Below are 7,171 nucleotides of genomic sequence, written 5' to 3'. Positions count from 1 at the left end.
TTTCCCCCTTTAGAAACTTGGAAAAAGGGTCCCCCTTTTTTCCAAGTTAGAAAACTTCATTTTGGAGGAATAAACTTTTCCTTCCGGAGGGTGGCCCCTTCCTTTCCTTGGGGTTTTTTCTTTCAATTCATTTTTTTTTTTCTTTCCTTTTTCCCCTTATTAGTTCTTTGAAACTTTCCTTTTTCCCAAAAGAAAAATAAAAGGGGGATTTTCTTCGCCCAAGGATCTTGGTTATGCGGATCGAGGTTAAGGGGGAACCATCCCAAAAAACACGGTGGGTTTTCCCCCCTTTTTCCACAGGAATCTTTAATAAATGGGGGGCCTTCTGATTAACCAATCTTTTTGATTATCGGGAAGTTCGCTGTTGCGAGGCACCCTTTATGGGTCCGCGGGGGATTCAAGGGGTGGGTTGGAGGGAGGGGGATTGACCCAAAAACAAGGAACAAAATATCGTCAAAGGGGGTTTTTAAGGGGCGAAGGGAGAAAATTACCTCTTTCTAGATTTTTAATTGAAACAAAAAGATAAGTATTTCTCCCGCAACAAATTTCTCACTAGCGAAATTCGCGAGATCACAGGCAACAAAAACCTCTCCAAATTTCCTTCCTTCTTGTCTTACCCTATTTACCCAATTTTTATTAGAAATTTTTTCTTTCGGGTTTCTCGATTTCTTCTCTCTTTGGAGAATTGGATTACAAAGTTTTTCCTTTTTCTAAACCTAATCCTTTTTTGATCGGGGATTTTTCCACTTTTGGGGCTAATACCCTTTTAGGGGGAAATAAACATTTATTGGGCCCTTCTAACCCTTCCATCCTTGTCTAGTTTCCCTACAAACCAATCCCCCTATTTTATTAGTGGGGGTTTACAATGTTCTTGTGGTGGGGGTACATTCTCCTCGTTAAATACAAGGTTTTCCCCCCAAAGGCGGATTTTTCAGGGGGGAATTCCCTGGGGTTCAGAACAGCACCTGCGCCAACATCAAATAACGAAACCCAGGGGAAATTATAACGACCCCGGCGCCAGCCGATTAATCCCCAACCGGGGATCCGGATCGGGGACCCGCCAAATCCCTGGCCGGTCGACACAGCCAGGCGTGACAAGCCGGGGGGTCGCGCTTTCTGGGCCCGCATAAAAACCTTTCGGGGGTTGAGGGCCTCCTGTTTTCTCCCGCGCGCGCGGCACTGGTTTTCATTCCGGCGACCCGGGGGGCTATGTGTTGGGTGTCTCCGCCGGTCGTTCGTAACGTTTCCCAGGTCAAAATCGAAGTTATGCCAGATGCCTAACTCTGCGTTTAGAGTTCCACAACTCTGTACGAACACCCGGCGTTTGGGGTTTAAACATGAACAAACTCTAGCAAGTTATCAAATTTCTAAAACACAGGTTCCCCGGCGACAGAACGCTATTAATTTGAACGGGCTCCCCCTGGTGACTTTGTTTTCTCTCTAATCGCTTAGAGATAAAACGGTTCCAGAACGTTTTCGATCATGATTTGGTAGTGTGTTCTTATCGTTCTCTCCTTTTACGAGCAGCCTTCATCGCGCTTTTGGTATTCTTTATGCCACCTTTTACATCTCCTCATGAATATGGTGCGGCCGGTAAATTCAACTGATTCTGCTGGTGCGGCTTTGTGTGTTAGACCCTCTCCCTTTTGGTCCATGAAATCAAGAGTGGCTTCCCAGAGCACCAAAAATAAGACCCCACCCGGTCTTTTTCTTCGTCCTATAAATCATAAAAGAGAATCAGCTTTCATCTTCAAATGACTTCCGAAACTTAAAGGTTAGTTCATTCCTTGATGCTATTAACCTGATTTGTCGGGGATTTGAAATTAACTTCTTATTTAAGAGTTTTTTTTTTTCAAAAACTCCCGTCCTTTATTGCTGTTTATTCATAATCTGTTCACAAAGTTTTTCACAACTGTCACCACTCGTCAGTATGGGTATACGCCCTGGCGGGGAGGGATTAATGCTCAATATAGTTGGAGGGCTTTATTCTATTCACGGGGAATCCGGTAAAACAAAGACAGTGGTCGGGAATAAATCACATCCAACCGGAGAGCCAAAACCTCGCACCAGGGGTTTGAGCATATCTTGACCCGAAAGGAACCACCGGTTTTCTTTTCCATCTTTTCGACGGCCCCGATGAACGAACCCGACTTAATTAAAGGAGGGATCTCCATCCTGATCTACTGTCTACTTTAAGTAGATCCAGCACCACCATTCAAACTAATTAGAATAAGTCTTGGTTGAGATCAGAATGGGGAATTGCAATATTCATTTACTAAAGCTCATTTTATGATAGAGTAGCATATTAAATCTAATTTTTCTAATTTCTATTATAGGTGTGGGTCTTCTTACAAATTTTCCACAAATAGTATTAATTAGACGGTGAAGAGAAAACCATCAACTTTTCCTAAAGCTAGTAAACACACAAATTGCTTTTTGTGTGATAAACAAGTGTAGGAGAACTTAAAGCTCTCCAGTAAGTTTCTTAGTATCTCTAGAACCAACCAACAGGGAAAAATAGTAATGTTAACTAATGTGCATACTACTACAAATAACAACGCCCAAAAATTTTTTTCAAAATACTCATGTGGTGAGTATATAATATAGGTCAATATGTATAAGATATCTACATGGGCCAAATAGCATATGATCAAGTGGGGGCAATAATTTTCTTTTTTTTCATTAGACTAATAAATTTGAATCGGAGAAGCTTTATCCATGCGCGGAGGGATTGTGTGGAGATATGTGTTTTTAACAAGGAAACTACGCGCAAAAAGAATGGTATTAACTTTAATAAAATATTTCTCAGTGTAGTTTCAGACTACACAGTTCGATAGTCCTGATAATGAAGCTAATTATTGGAGATTACATCTTAGATGCGGGGATATGATTTTTGTATTTAAAGACCAGACATATTACTCATTATGAAATATATCTTAGAGAATAAATTTACGGTTCTTCCATACTTATTATTGGTTTTTATATGAAAAGGAAAACAATAACTTTTAATTGAACAGGTTTATAATTGAAACAAATCTTTAGGTTAACTGGTTATAATAGCATTGTGACTCTCCGAGGTGTTGCGTTACAAAAGAAGATTTTGATTCATTATCATACAAATATGGTAACCTTGATTACTTTATACTCACTGTGATTATAATTCCTATTTCCACATGCTTTGTGGGCGAGGATGGATGTGTTAAAATTTTCGAAGTCTATTGTAGGTGTTGAATGACATGTGGTTATTACAGGGCGCCAAGCAAAGAAGATTCGATTATCAAAATTTGGAAAGACACAATTGGCTAGGTTTCGGGGAATATGAAATTTAATGATTTAGTATCGAGAGAGCAAGAATATTAGGGATGGCAAAATTGTACTAAGTACTCATGAAATTAACGCAGAAAGATTTGGCTAGTTTTAGGAAGAAGATTTGAAGAAAGATCTTTGGTGTCCTGGTGATATGACAAGGTGGGTAGAAATCAATTATTGTACCCGCGGGGACATCTTATAATTTTAAGTAATACCTTCCGACTCAGTGAGGGAATGCACGTAACATGAAGAAAAGGGATTGAATGAAAGAAATGTCGTCAAGGGGAATACCGTTGAATGGTAGTGCAGGGACAGTGGAAAGGATGGGAATGGATGGTTTTGCTTTATGATATCCTGTGTTACGAAGCGCAACAGTACCAGCGGCCTAAGTAGTGAGGAGTAGCTTAGTCGATACACGGACGAATCCTGAATAAAAGTCTTGGGATAGATAATAGAGTCCAAGTATGACATTAGGAAACCCAAATGATTGGCAGGGATTGTGGTGAATGGAGAGGGCATAGATTTATTTATCAAAATATGGGAGTTGGATGTAACTGAGACTTATGCAAGAAAGATCATGAGTAATAGTAAATTCAATCATGGCTTAAGGTGTGTGTGCACTGGCTGGCATGGAGGCGGTGACTGTAAGACTAGATTTTTTAAAATTACGGGTCAATTGGTACCAACTTCAAATAACAGTAAGGCGAAAATATTATTAGAACTACACAGGCTAGGTGGATTCTACATATTGGTTTGAATACAGATTGATCTGCTGATTATGTGAACTTCCTTATGCGATAGAAGGATGACAAGAAGAAAAAATTTGGGGTATACATTGTGGACAATACAGAGAGAGGGTGAATTGGGACAGGGGAGGGCCATATGATGTTTAATAGCCATTTAGGGCATAAGATCCAGTTTTCATTCAATACAAATACATTTTCGGAGTTCGAGTATCGAAATTCGATTAGGAAAGGGAATTGTTAGAAAGGTGGTACTGAAAGAGTGAGGGATGAACAAAAGATGGATATTGCAAAGAATCTCAACCACCAAGGATAACTACAGACTTCTTTGGACAAAAACAGTCAATTATAATAAATTTATTTGGTCTCGATCCTATCTTGTGGTCGTCGGAAACGTGGTAACATGAAGGGATTACAAGATAGAAAGAATGATGTGAAGATGCTGATTGTTACTCAATGAAATCTTTAATGGGAGGGGCATTGTTAGTCGAAATTGTGGAAGTCGAGAGGAATCTAGAATGGTGCTCCCCAGCCTCTAAATATGCACGCAAGAATGAAACGAAAGATGACAGCACTATATAGTAGAAGGACATATTATAAAAATTAGCGAATAGGGGTATTTCCTAGGCCACTATAAATAGGCCAAACTCTTTAAGAAAATCCATTCTGAGAAAAAACTTCACATATAAAAGATAGTGGGGAGGGGGAAGAACACGAGGAGTTTTTCCTTGTAAAAGAGAGATCTTACTCAAATTTTTTTTTTTATATTGATTCTTCTATCATTGATCGTTTTTTTACCTAAATTCATTTAGGGTTTTCACATAAATCTGTGTGATTTATTCTAGTTAATTGGTTGAGAATTTTTCGGTTTATAAGGGTCGCTGGAGGTTCTGTGGGCGCGTAAACAATTTATCATTATCACAGAAAGAGCTCCCGCCGGAATGTATGTAAAGCGCTTATTCCAAAAGGATTGCCTTGTTTGGCCTTTTATTTCATCTTTCAATTTTGTTGTACCATAAGTGATTAATTATATAAAAATTATCCTAGTATATGTTGCAATTAGATTCCACCGAACGTAGAGTTTCAAACAAATTTATGTCCACTGCAAGTGTTATGTTTGGCAAGTGATATGCTGAGAATACATATAGATGTTCAAAGGAGTGTGTTGTGGCGTTCTCAAAGTGATTAAGATTTAAATTTTAGTTAATACAGTTTTGTTATAATCTACGCAGTGGTGTGAAAAAGCTCAGAAGGTCAACAGCCCACGCATGGAAAGCCACTAGTAATGGAACTTTAAAAAAGTAGAAGCAAACATACCTTAGATCAGTGTTTTGAAATAATAAATGAACTATTGCCCTTTGGCATATATATATATATATAATATATATATTTATTATATATATATATATATATAATATATTATAATTATATATATAGGTGTATAGTATATATATATAGTATAGTAGTATATAATATATTAGGGTTATGTATATATATATCATTCTCCCTTTAAAAAGAGGGGGTGGAAGTACTAGAAAACTTTCATTTTCCAAAAAACCCTTCATCTTTCATAAATTAACCAAGTATGGTAGCTCTGAAATGATCATAACTGCCCAAATTTATTAAACAATTATATTTAGAATGTTTATACTGTAGCGTTAGAGAGTCGTGGTAATGTATGTATAAATAATTGAATGATTGTATATAATAGTATTAGAATTATCAGATAGATAATGATAGTAATAAAATACTATACTATAGGAATTGAGCTATTGTAGAAAAGTAATAATGCAACTTCCAATTAGATCTATATATATTTAGTTATTAAAAAAAATATATAACTTCTTTGATATATTTATGTATAAGATTATATACAAACATTATTATGTACTTGTATAGGTTACTATTTAATATCTTGTTTAATTCTCTTAAAAGTGGTATTAATATAAAATTGGGAAATAATAAATCTGTATAATATAAATTAATTAATAATATAATCAGTATAATATAATTATATTTATGGATACTGAAAACTTAAGGTTTATAGAACACCTTTTTATATTAAAGGTTAATAGATTCAAGTTTAATATCGAACTAGTATAGGGGAGTTTTTTATTTTATGTGTTGCCTAAAATTATAACATACCAAGATACGAAATAGTTGCGTCACTTGCTCTCTCTAATTCATACTTTAAGTTTGCGTTCCCACTAAAAACTCTAGGTTATTTTTAAGTAGTTAATCTATATTTGAGTGGTTTCTTCTGATATGGATGACTATTTTTCTTTCAAAAGAAAATCAGCAGTTGAAAACTCTTATATGGTCAAGTTAATTCTTCTTTTTGATTCAATGTGGATCTCTTGGATATTTGATACCGGACGAGAGATTTATTCAGCAAACCCCTCCAACGTCCATCTGTTAGTGTGAACTTGAATAGTATATATACTTCTTTTCCTATCTAGTTTCGCCGTTTCCCACTTCTTTCACATTAACAAGTTACTTTTATGGTCAAATCAACATATCTCTTTAAAAGTATCGAGTTATGTTTCTGGAGAAAACTTTAATAGACAAAAAACATTGAAATTTCAATAAATCCATAAGTGGAGAGAGGGTAAAGCTGATTATAAATTTGTAAAAAATTTTCTTATTTGTGATTATACATTAATGAGGATGAGATTGCTTATTAGTTTAATTTAATCAATTTTAATTACTTAAATGATATTTTTGAGCAATACCAATTTATAAATATTTACAGAGGGATAAATGAGAAGATCGGTTAATGGCACGATATATGGCAAAACCAACAAAAATTGAGATAGATGCGGAATTGAAGTGGTCCGGCGCATTGCGTTCCTCCGAACCAATAATCGAGCGTACTGACTACAAATCCTTACTTAAATGTGCGTTCTTGGGCTATTTGTACTTGTGCTCTAATAAAAAAATACCACAAAAACAAAATAATAAAGAGACGATAGTCATTTTGAATAATTATAACAAAGAAAATTAAATAAACTGTTGGTTGATGATGAGTCGGAGAGGATGACAGACTGAACAATCTCTAGTCACCAATCTTTAAATACAAGTAGTTTCACACACTAAATAGAGATTAGTTTCAGAAAGTT

This window comes from Asparagus officinalis, chromosome 7, assembly GCF_001876935.1.
Source record: "Asparagus officinalis chromosome 7, Aspof.V1, whole genome shotgun sequence".
NCBI classification, from domain to species: Eukaryota; Viridiplantae; Streptophyta; class Magnoliopsida; order Asparagales; family Asparagaceae; genus Asparagus; species Asparagus officinalis.
This window is presented reverse-complemented; position numbering follows the sequence as displayed.